The sequence below is a fragment of the Rattus rattus genome, chromosome 13, assembly GCF_011064425.1.
Source record: "Rattus rattus isolate New Zealand chromosome 13, Rrattus_CSIRO_v1, whole genome shotgun sequence".
Lineage (NCBI taxonomy): Eukaryota > Metazoa > Chordata > Mammalia > Rodentia > Muridae > Rattus > Rattus rattus.
The window spans coordinates 3,349,395-3,362,066 of NC_046166.1; the positions used below are offsets into that span (position 1 = coordinate 3,349,395).

Below are 12,672 nucleotides of genomic sequence, written 5' to 3' on the forward strand. Positions count from 1 at the left end.
AATCCTCTTTGATGTGTATTTTCTTAAGACTTCCTCAAAGCGGACACTATCCTACTTATTTTGCAGATGGCAGCATTAAAGCTCCGACACATTAAAGAACTTGCCCAAGATCACAGAACTAGTAAGTAGAGGGATTGGCATTCAAAACAGTTATTACTTTGATTTTTTTTAGGCTTACCTTCGGCCGCAGAGGATAAAGAACCGCAGTAGCAATCACCTTGGAAAGTAACGTTCAAATCAGGTTGAGTAGGCAGCTTAGTCCCAGACTGAAGACATGGAGTTTGATTTCATGGGTTAGAGACTGGTAGTTGGGCCTCAAGGTTTGGGTATGTGATGTCCAGTGTTAGTGGGAACGAGACATCCAGTTTTACAGGGAATGAAGGCAGAGGGGAAGCTTGGGATCCAGCCGACTTCAGGAGAGAGAGAGATAAGAATGCGGTGGGGTGACTGTAAGTCATGATTTTCCGTTAGACTGTAATCTTCTGAGAACAAAGCAAACGCTTCCTGAAGGTTAGCATTAGACTCTCTCCCTGGCCTCACATTAGCCAGGAAGTAGGGGATGAGTAATGGAGAGAGCTGCTGATGAACCGTGTATCATGATTCAGAGCTGGAGGGAGCGTGGGGGATCCTGCTCATCGTCAGAGCCATGTACGGAGCCCTGGATGACCTCGTCTGATGTGACTGAGCTCTTGTTCCGCTGTCTTCGCTGTCTTCGTGTTTAAGAGCGAAGTTGGAGGGAGCTGCAGCGGTGCTTCAGAGCCTGTCAGTCAACTTCCTTCTCTGGCTGTTACCTCTTAGACACTCAAGAGCTTTCATGAGAGGGGCTATTGGGACTTTCCAGGTCTTCGTCTCCGCTTCTCTTCCCCTCTTTAAATCTGTGCAAGAATTCGTCCTCTCCTTAGAGGTTCCAATGTTTTTCAGTCCCATACGTGTTTTTCCTCTTAGGTAAATTCATGGAAAATAACTTCCTTCAAAATTCAAGAGTTCAGGTTTATGTGAGGCCTGAGGTGTCTTTATGATGAAGTCTCTTTTTTTCAAGTGATAGCTGTTTTCTCTCCCAGGAGCAGGGTGTTGTGACTCTTGTAGTTATCCAATTGTCTTATTTACACACTCTTTAATAGATAAATGTTATATTAGACATCTTGTGTCTTGACATCTGTAGTGTAGACTGCTAATGTTCCCATGGCCGCTTCCTCTCTCCTCCTATGCACGTATTGAGTGACTTGTATCACTTTTATGGTAGGCCATCACATGTGCAGTGTGAGACCGTCCAGAGCCACCTTCCATGGTGTGGTGATCATACAATCCCAGGGCCTACGGAAAGGTTTCCACACAGTGGATCTTCATGAACTATTTATTAGATGAACTCAAGGCACAGCAGAGCTCCAATAGCCAGATTTAGACTCACATCCGCCTGACTCTCAAGGCTACTTAATTATTACTGGACACAGTAGGACCGGTGACTGTCCCTACAAAGGAAAAAAAAAAGCAATAACTAAGGGCCACGCATCAATGGCGAAACAGCATGAGGGGCTGGGTCGTCACAGAAGCAGGGTTGAGGCTTGGGTGATTTCTACTCACTCTGTCTCAGTGGGAGAAGCCCAAGGTCTCTACCTCACTGGCCAACTGAGATAATATTGGGCACCCTTCTCCTGGACTGGCTCAGTTTATCCTCCAATTGAGTTCTCTCCTCACTTTACCACCTGATTCCTAGGACTGTGACCTTGACGTCTTGGGCACATCTTCTTCCCTTGCCTCTGAGATCTGTTGCTTCTAAGGTCTACCCTCTGCTCTCGAACGTACATTGCCTTTGCCAGGGAGAGTTCTTCTTGGTCAGAGCCCAGGAAGTCTGTACTTGCTGGCTGGCACCTCACGGGCACTCACTAAAATTAAAAAAGGGGAGAGAGAGGGGAAGGAGAGAGAGAGAGAGAGGAAGGGAGCCAGCCCTTTCAGGAAAGAACTGATTGCTTTTCCTGGAAGTCAATGATGAGATTACAGCCCCACGGCATGAATATAGGGTGAAAAGCCATCTCTTGGATACATTTGGAGATGAGCAAACAGTGACAGGACTCACAGATGCCTCTCAACAGCAGCTTTCTTCGTTAACTCCTTCCTTCCCATTTCTCCTGTGAATGTGTGCACATGCTTTTGCATGTATGTAGGCACACATCTGCATGGGTGCACATGTGTGTGCACGTGTGTATGCACATGCTTTTGTATGCGTGTAGGCACACATCTGTGTGGGCGCACATGTGTATACCTGCAGGTGAAAGCCACAGTTTGATGTTGAAAATCATTCTCCAGTTTTCTTTTATGGTATTCACTGAAGCAGGTTTTCTGAGTTAAGCCCAGAGCTCCCTGATATGACCAGTCCTTGATATTGCTAGGCACCTTCCTCTGAGGGTCCCTGGCTCTGATTTCTCTGGCCAGACTCACAGGAAGTCATCTGTGACTGCCTGGTATCTATGTGGATTTCTGGGGATATGAACGTCAGTCCTCACTCTTATACAAGAAGCACTTTAACGGATGAGCCATCTCTCCAGGCCTCATTGAACTTGTGTGTGTGTGTGTGTGTGTGTGTGTGTGTGTGTGTGTGTGTGTGCGTGTGTGTCTAAAATTACCTCTTTTCTTGCCTTCCTGCTTTCCACCCCTACACAGTGTTGAGTATGAATGAACTGTAGGCAGCAAAGCACATTCTCCTCACATACTTGAGGAAAGATCTATTAATTCAAGATAACTTCTTAGTGGGTCAGAAGACAAGAGCTTGAATGGGAATGGAGCAGTTTGACTGTTTTGTAAGAATACTCTCATCTCCTTATGCAAACTAGGAGAGACATTTCTGCTAAAATGGCATGACTAATTATAGCAAGAAAGAGCAGGGCTTCATAGGAAGCTAAACCTTGCTGTGCTCTGCAGCTCTTGGTTCCTATGCTGTGAATCTCACTGTGACACAGCGGACGCCGTCGGGGTGGGAGTGCATCCTCTGTGCGTTGGCGGTGATCGAAGGGTCTTTGCTGCCCCGGAGCTGCTCTGCGGTGGAAACCTATTCCTTGGAGGTGCAGAGCTGGGTGTCTCTGTAAGATGTGAGGTCAGGCGAGGCCTGTGACCCCTGGTTGTTTCTCAGTGGAACTGGCAGACATCACACTCCTTTCACGATGGTGTTCATCGCCTGGTTGAAGGCAGGCTTGCCATGTTACTTTCCTGCCAGCCAGTTCCGGCTAACGGTCATGACCTTGAAGAGCAGGGGCAGTATATCCTTGGAGCAGAGCTGTTGACTCTCTTTTTATGTGTGTCTCTCAGAAAATGGTGTCTGGTCTTTCCTGATGATGTGTGTTTTCTTCCTGTCCAGGCTGTAAAGCTCCCCTCTACCTCCTCTTCTTCCTTTCTTCCCCAATCTGGCGCTTCCTCCTGCTTGTTCCTGGGCCTACCCCCCAAGGGAGCATAAGGTTGGGTAGTGAATGGGATGATGGCTCTGCATTCTTGTGGGCTGTATGAGGACAAATCCTGTTTGATGCTAGTTGGAACAGGGTCCAGGGCTGCTCATCGTGCCTGGGGACATGGATCAGTTAGCAGGGGCTGACACACAAGGGGGATTCTCTACCATTTTTGTTAGGGATGAAAAGAAACTGTTATTTTTATATACACAGACCTCAAATATACGGATGACCCACCTTGAATTCACAACATGAATAGTTGCTTGGAATAACTTCAAGCAGATCCTTTTAGCTATAGAAATGTAACACTGGCCTGGGTTCCCTTTGTGTGTTTGCCATTTGTCCTATTTGGGACCTCTGTTTCTCATCACTTAGGTCATCTTATTTCATGTGTATCGTGTAAGACACATGTGTGTACACACACATACACATACACGCATGCACATATATACACATACATCCTCATACACAGATATCTGTTCATGCATGCAGACTTTCCATTACATAACTTTCAATCAAATAAATGACATTTTTTGCAATGTCAACCTCAGGAACAAAAACACCATGTGTGCTCTTATGGTAGATTTATTTATTTATTTATTTTTTGTTCTTTTTTTCGGAGCTGGGGACCGAACCCAGGGCCTTGCGCTTCCTAGGCAAGCGCTCTACCACTGAGCTAAATCCCCAACCCGGTAGATTTATTAATAAGGAAATAATCCACTATTTATATAGCTGCCATATGTCTGTATACTTACCCCATGGCAGGTCTCTTCTGGGTATGAGGAGGACTGTAACCAGAGCAGGCGCTTTGGGGGCTTGAAGGCTGGAGTGTCTGGTAGTAGCAGTGGTTCTCTTCTGGGGAGCAACCAGCCTGTCACAGAGGACTTGAGAGATTCGTGAAGAACAAAGAGGGAAGGGCTCCTGAGTAAGGTGATACTTAAGGTGTCATGGAGGACAAGTGGGTGACTAGTGTAGAAAGAGCATGGGTTTTGGTGGTACAAATACCAGATGAATAGTATGGGCATAGATCCAAAATGAGAAAACGGGAGGAGATTCAGAGCTTGGTGAGGTGAATATAGGTGGGCCTGTGGAGCCAGTGTTTTGGCTGAGGGTGTAGTGTGGTGAGAGAGGCCTGAGAGGGTGACTGGGCACAAGTATCCTGTGAGCTATGAAGAAGCTAGAGCTAGAGCTTGGGTGAGGGTTGACACAGAGACTGTGAGTTGCTTTTTTTTTTTTTTTTTTTAAAAAAAGATTAAAAAAATTTTTTTCTGTACTAGAATTGAACCTGGGACCTTGTACTTATGGGAGTGATTTGGGGCTTGGTTTGGGTCAAGGAGGTTGAAACTGGTAGAGTGATGACAAAATGGGTACAACAGGATTAGATTTGGCCTTAGACATCCCAGCAGCAGCCACTGGGACTTCATTGACTAAACATACTTTATGTAGCCTTGCTGATGTTCAAAGACCGTTTTCCAGATGAGGATCCTCTTGACCAAAGACCTGCGGTGGAACTCCACACCACTCAGAGGTTCTAAATGCCATCAAGGACCAAAGGCTTTGCAGTGAGATTTAAGCAGAGACTAGAACTCGGACCTTGCTTTAAAAACGCAAAGGTCAGTGTTTGCCATAAGTGGATGGGGTCAAACTGCCCGTTAGAATGACAAGATAGAAGTGTGGGGTGATTTATAGAATATCAAGAGTGGCCTGAGAAAGTTCATGGATGGAAATGGTTTGGCTATCCTCTGACAGGCTTCCAGCTGGGAGTTAGAGGTGAGAACTCTGTTGCATGTGCTATGTGTCCTGCCTGCCTTGGACTTCACACGTCTAAAAGACAACATAGATAAACTGCCTTTCACACCTTGTTCTGAACCTTGCACCTCCACTTAGGAACCCATGTTTGGGGCGCTGTGGCGTATCTTTGTTTGCGGGGAGCACTTGTATTTTAGAAGAGTCACCCACAGTATCTGGACAGTCACCTGACTCATGGATGTTGCTGCTACTTTATAGAGGTGAAGGGGGCACCAATAGAGGTGAAGCATAGGCATCAATAAAGGGGAGAAGAGTGACCTTCATGATGTCACTGAGCAAAGACGGAAGCCATTAGCTATGCCCAGAATATACAGTGTTTAGTCAAATGCTTCAACATGATCAACTATAGCTGGTTGACTGGAAGAAGAAAAGGTTAGAAGTCTTACTGTGTGAGATGTCAGGGGGGAAAGTGTTGAGAGTTATGCTAAAGAGCAAAATGTAAATAGAATCCTCTTCCATTTGGACATGTCTGTTTAGTCAGCATTTGTCCAGGTTTTTAGGAAAATACATATTCGGAAAAACATTTTCTAAGAGACGGCATGTAGCTCTGTCAGCAGAGTGCTTGTTAGCATGTGTAAGGGTCTGCATTTGATTCTGAGCACTGCATAAACCAGGCATGGTTGGGCATGCCTAACATCTCAGCATACAGGAGTGGGAGGCAGGAGGATTATGAGTTCAAGATTATCCTCAGCTACACACAGAGTTCAAGGCCAGCCTGAGAGAGATGACTCTGTCCCTAGACATTAGATTATTCATTACTTTGTTTGTGTTTGTTTGTTTGTTTGTTTATGGTGGAGATTGAACCCAGAGCCTTGCATATACTAATCATAACCTCTACTGCTAAGGTGTATATCTAGCCCTTGTCAGTCTTTTTATATAGAGTAGGCTTGCCCGAGGCATAGATGAAAGTTGAAGGAACAGCATTCTCGGTATGTTCTGTTGAACAGGTGGTGCCTGGCAAGGAACACACTTGAATGCCACGTTATGGTTCTAGGTTCATTTGTGAGAATGGTGCAGTATGGAGCTAGAATAAGACCAACCATACCTTGACTGTTGCTAAGATGGCCGGAGAGAGGACGGCACCGTCAAGCCACAGCCCTCGGATTCCCAAGTCATTTTGATCTGCTTGTCCTGGGCATTCTGCACGCTGTTTGGGAGTTCCTCTAGCTTTTGTGTGATGGATTCCCTTTAGGCAAAGGACTGAGTTGGGTATGAAGCTCCGGTGCCTTCTAGTGCTTCCTGCATTTGTGTTGCAGCACCTGTTAGAAGTTCATTCATTCCCTTTGCAGGCTGAACAACATCACATTGTCTGTGTATGCCACGTTTGAGTTCCCTGTTTGATGCTTTCGGCTAATACAAGTAATTCTGCTGTTCGCGATGGCGTTGGATATTTTTGAGGATATTTAATTCCCTGGCACTTCTGCTCCGTCTCCTACAGGGGAAGATCAGCTTCCCAAGGTTCAAAAGGAGCCCTCGGGCGGAGATGCTGCTCCTGGCAGTGGGAAGTCCCTCGGGGCTCTCTAAAATGTTCATTTCAGAGCGACGATCAGTGCGTCTGCTCACAGGCTCCTGACCCAAGTAGGTGGAGGAACTGGGATCTGAATCTTGTACTCTTGGCCTCAAAGGCCATGCTTCAAGTGTTCTACACAGAACTGGTTCTAATTACAACACTGCAGTGGTTAGGAAGATGAGAGAGATACGACTGATGCCTTCGGTGAGCTGTGAGGACTGAGTTATCTATCCTTGGAGAGGCTCACGTGAAATGGTGGCTTAGTGCAATAGGAAACTCTGCTGTAAGATAGGATCACAGATAGCCTTGCCTGGAGCCTCGTTCTCTTGCCCTTCTAAGAGGGGGTGTGCCTGGGACAGGGACAGCTGGACTCATTATCAAGCTGTGCTTGAGACAAGTATTCATACACGTACTGACCGTTCAAATTCCGAGTTCTATTGCTCTAGCTGACTCTTACTTCTGCACTGTTTGTACAGCTCTCTCATGGCACGCCAAGATGGAGCCCCCTTTGAGCATTCTTTTTTGTTTTCACTTTATGTCCAAACATCAGGAAGAAAGGTTTTTGTTTTTTGTTTTTTGTTTTTTGTTTTTTGTTTTGGATAGACAGATAAAGAAAATATACACGGAAGCAGTTACAATGCCTAGGTATGTTCATCGATGTCTAAAAAGACATAACTTACAGACATTTACATCTGTCTAGAGACCTAAGGTAAAGAATTCTGTTCTGAAGGATGCTATTACCTGGCTGGGTCAGGAAAAAAAGGAGAGGGAGAAGTGAGAGAATGCTGTCCGGCGTTCTAACCTAAATGTTCAGATTTGGTTTAGCACGGTACCTCATCTGCTCTGGTGGGTAGTCTCTGGTTGTCTTCACCCTGGCACTTGGGCTGGAGGGCTCACCCTTGTATAGTTATCCTCACAGTGGAGAGGAAACAATGATTTATCCACAGGGTAGCTCCTAGATATGGCTCCTGTCTCCCCTCCTCACAGGTCATTGTCTCAACTAAGTCATGTGGCCAAGCCACTTTTCAGTGGAACGAGAAAGATTCTCATCCTACCACAGGGAAACTGTAGGCTTGTGAACAATTGCTACAGCTACCTGGAATTTTGCTTTCACCTCTATACTTTTGATGACTTTTTTGACCAGTTAATCTTTGTAGATCCATTATGGGAAGATTTTTAACATTGTTAATTCTATTTTACTCACAAGGAAGAAATATTATATTAAAGGGTTGAAGAAAACATCCCATTGTATCTGTTGATCAAAATTGATGATGATGGTGATGGTAATGATGACGATGATGGTGGTGATGACGATGATGGTGGTGGTGGTGATGATGATGGTGGTGTGGTGGCGGTAGTAACGATACTCAGTAAGCCTTGGCAGGCATTCAGCCAAGCATTTCTCTGTTCTTAGATATAATAATCACTCACTTAATTTGGTAAAGTAGCCATCATTACAGCTGAGGCCTTTCTACTGAGTAAAGCTTAGTGAAGCTCACTAACACGCTCAAAGTTAAATAGATAATAAGTATGAGATCATGGACTCACATCTAATGTGTACTAAATCTCTTAAGGTTTCTCAAACTTGGGTAGGCTCTCTTTGGAATAAAATTACTATAGTGATACTTTAATTATATAAACATACGGCTGGTGAGATCACTTTTAAATGTCTTATACTTTGATAAAGCCCAAATCAATTTAGAAATTGAGTACTCTCATATTAATAATTTAAATTAACATCATTAACTTAACTGCATACACTAAATTGCTGCTTGTAACTGGAATATGACTGACTATTTATTGTAGGCGGGTTCTTTGGCAGTCAACTGGTCTACCCTGCTGTGCACTGGCTGATGACTCAATTTTCTCACAAACCTAACTTCTGTGAAACTTTGACTCATGCCAAGGAGTATGGCATCCTCCACCTTTTACCCAGTGGGAATGTGTGCTTTAGGTTCCTCAGTCCATCTTCTTCCCTTTCTCATCCACTCACAATGATTCCTTAGGCTGCAGGGCGATGCTCCAACTCAACGGGCCTGTCTGTTGTGGTGATCAAGAATGCTCTCCTAGTATTTGTCTTCAGATTACTCAAAAAAAAAAAAAAAAAAAAAAAAAAAGACAGCACTTGAACTCTCATGAGCTTTGCAAATTCCTTAATGGACGTGATTCTGGATCTGTCCCCCATGTCCGATTCTGCCTCGTTAAAAACCTAGATTTTCTCCGTTTCTGTACTTCTTCTCATTGAGTTCCCTTAGAGTACACATTCATCACTCTCTGGAGGCCTTCATCTGATGATAGGGTTTAAAGTAGTTGACAGCCTTGTATAATAATTAGAGTTGTTAATACAAGTCCAAATAATGGGGATGTGACCCCATTTCCTGTGCAGGACCTCTGGCATGATAGAAGCTACTTTCTGGATTTGTTCTTTAGAAATATCCAGTGAGTAGATTCCAGCCATGTGTCTTAGTTTCCCTTTTCATTTTTTTTCTATTAGAATTCATGAGCAAGAGATCTTCTGATGACTGAATGTATGAATTCTTAGGCACTGAAAATTCAGTTTTTCAAGAGGTTTCTGAATCCAATTCAGCACTGTGCTCTTGTTTCTCTTTAAAGGCTCAGATGTAATTCCTTCATGAGCATCAGCCATGCTAATGAGGCACTGCTGCCTTCTTTGTAGATGGAATGAATATGCATACATGAGCACATAGATGTATATATACATGAGCACATAAATGTATACATACATGAGCACATAGATGTATATATACATGAGCACATAGATGTGTATATATATATGAGCACATAGATGTATAATACATGAGCACATAGATGTATGCATACATGAGCACATAAATATGCATACATGAGCACATAGATGTATGCATACACGAGCACATAGATGTATATATACATGAACACATAGATATACATACATGAGCACATAGATGTATGCAGACACGAGCACATGGATATATGCATACATGAGGTACATGTGAATGTTCTGCTCTGAAATGTGCACATTTAAGCTATTTTCCACCTCATGTTCTTGAGTTCTTCTTGTTGCTAAAATTTTTCTAGTGTATGTGATTTTGTATATATATATATTTTTTTCTAGCAAGAACCCCCTTACACAATGCTGTTGCCAATGAAGAAGCATTTTGTACAGTTGAGTGTCAGAGGTTAAGGGCATGGAGGTGTGTATTTCTTTTACCTTTTCTGTCATTTTCTTTGGAACACCTGTTGGTGGACAGATTGGGGATTTTTAATGTTAAGACCTGATAATCCCCAGCTGTTTTTTGGTAAGTGTATTATAGCTGAAGTGTTGCCAATTGACATTTCACGTTTGCAGATTAAAGGAGGCGCACAGATGTTTTAAAACCAAATTTAGCAATCTTAGTTATTTCTTCAGTGCAACCAGTATATTTTTCCCATCATGTGAGGCCATGAATAACACTGTATTCAGCATATTGTACCAGCCATATCCGTTAATTTAATTTTATTTAATATCTCATTACTTTGACCTTTTACTGCTTGACTTTTGTTAGGCTTTTAACTTTTGGATTTAGCTCTATACTTTAATAGCATCTTTCTTTAGAAAGTTTTTAGTTATTTTACATTTTCAGTTCATACTTTGGAATAGTTGGATAGGGTTTAAAATGTACACAGAGGCAATGGCTGACAGTAAGAGTAAAACTAAACCTGGGGTATAGGGAGCTCCTGCTCACTTGGGGTATGGAGTGTGGTCAACCTCTTCGATCAAGTACTTGGCTATAAAAAACAATCTGAGGCAGCTGAACGTGTAATCTTGCTAAGTCTGTGCATGGAAAACAGTAATTATAAAATGAGCATGAGAGAGAGAGCGGTGAGGTCTGCACACCAGAGAAAGCAGTGAGGTGTGCACACGTATGATTCAGTTTTATAGAGATTCTGGGAAAATGACTGGGAAGCATTTTTGACAATTTCAGTTACAGCAAGTGGGATTTATTTTACTCCTAACTCATATTTTTGTAGCATTTAATATTATTTTACTATTGATATTCCTTAATATCTATGGGTATATAATGTTGCAGCCTGCAATTTTTCCCCCCAAAATACATCCTAACTAAGAAGCAGTTTAAAATTGATACCCACTGGCAAAAGGAAAATCTGAGTCTTACTGAGTTTAATAACCTCAGTTCAGGGCAGGCTAATACAAAAAAGGTGGCCAACACAAAATGAACTTTGTTTTTTCTTTTGTTTTGTTTTGATACTTTTTTGTCTTTTGCTAGTTTGTTCTGATTTTTGTTTTTGTGCTCAGGGGGGGCACCGAGACAGAGTGTGTTGGGTAGGTAGGCAAATGAGGTTCTGGGAGGAGTATGGGGAGGGTGAAATATAATTAAAATACGTTGTGTGAAAACAATCTATAAAACTATAAAACTATAAAAAATATTACTGCTAAGCCCATAGCTTCTTATCTGTCCAGGAGGAAGAAAGGAGAGCCCACCTCTTAAAAAACAAAATTAACAATGCCTGAAGCACTTTTAAATAACGAACAGTTTGACCCAAGCCAGTCAGACGGGGCTAAACTTAATGAGTTGAGAGAATTCCAAGATAGTTTTGAGGTTTCTAGTGGCCTTAGGCATATCAAGGTTATCCAGGTTGGCTTTAATTGGCTATTATCTGATGCCGGGCATTCTGTTAAGTATCTTTCTTGTGTCATTTCATTTAATGACACCTCCCCATTCCCCATGAGAATAGTTATCGCCCCCCAGCTTTGCAGTTGAAGGACAGGAAGGTACCTGCTTGAGGCCCCGTCAGGAAGTGTGAGGGATGTATGAATAGACCCAGCCAGATCTGATTTCGAGGCTTCCCCTCTCTTTGAAAACACAATGTCTTTCTCCCTGCTTAGCTTTATAAAATTGTCACATAATGTCCTCGGAAGTGACTTCAGTGTTGTGAGAAGGGCCATGAGACTGAGTCCCAGTTTCACTCTTTCAGACAGTCAAGGACAGTTTTGCATGGCTCCTGTGTCCTCAGCCATGTGTAAGAAGAGCTACCAGGGCCACTCTGGCCCTTTGTGACTGTGGCTTCTCCATTGTGGAGGACTGCATCGGGGCCAGTGCAGGTGTCTGCAGAACCTGGCATTCCAGAGCCCGCTCTTGTACCTGGAGACTTGTGACCCTGATTGCCTCCAATCCTGCTGCAGTATGCCCATCCCAGCTCTTAAGGTTGCCAAGGGACCCATGTTTGCAAGGTTATAGACAACATATCAACAGGCTGCAGCCCATGGATCACATCCATCTCCTGTCATACATTTTTTTAAATCGAGTTTTATTGGAATGCAGTCTTGTGCACTGATTATAAATCACCTATAGTCACTGTCACACTGAACTGGCAGTCAGATACTTGTGACAGAGACCAAATGGCCCACAAAACCTGAAATGCATCATCATTCCGTCCTTTACAGAAAAAAGCCTCCCTACCTTGGATATATCTGGAAATAGAGGTTGAGCTAGCTAGCAGAATTCATATACGTGAGGCCCCTGGAGTATATTTGAACTAGCAGTGAGGATGGAGGGTTTTTGGAGGTAGGTAGACCCTCTCTTTGCCATTGGATTTTGTTTAGTAAATGTTTTAATTGAGGATTCAAGCAATGCCTTTCTAATCTTTACATTTGTCGACATAGGAAGACAAATATGCTGTATTTGCCAGTTTACCAGCTCAGTGTATACATGTGAAATGTATAGGGATGTGGTCCTTGGGTCTGTATCACCCTCTGGAGTCTTCCAATGTTAGACTGAGTATTGAAATCTGGGGTGCACGGTTGGGGCTTATGGTAGAAAGGAAGAGAAACCCCAAGAAATTAGAATGCATTATGAGTGAGTAGAGTGCTTTGAGGGGTCATGTGTGGACAACTGGGTGTGCCGTAGACCATGTTCA

At 43.3% G+C, this 12,672-nt stretch overlaps 1 protein-coding gene across 18 annotated transcripts in view; it reads left to right on the top strand.

Moving 5' to 3' along the window:
- Erc2 (ELKS/RAB6-interacting/CAST family member 2) overlaps window positions 1-12,672 on the top strand; it is an 883,982-nt gene that overhangs the window by 6,035 nt on the left and 865,275 nt on the right. For 2 of the 18 annotated variants that reach the window (XM_032918652.1, XM_032918653.1), the window contains exon 2: window positions 67-121. The exons of the other annotated variants lie outside the window; for them this stretch is intronic. The gene's annotated coding sequence lies outside the window, so the exon portion shown is untranslated. The remainder of the gene's footprint in view (window positions 1-66; window positions 122-12,672) is intronic. 18 annotated transcript variants of the gene reach the window in all.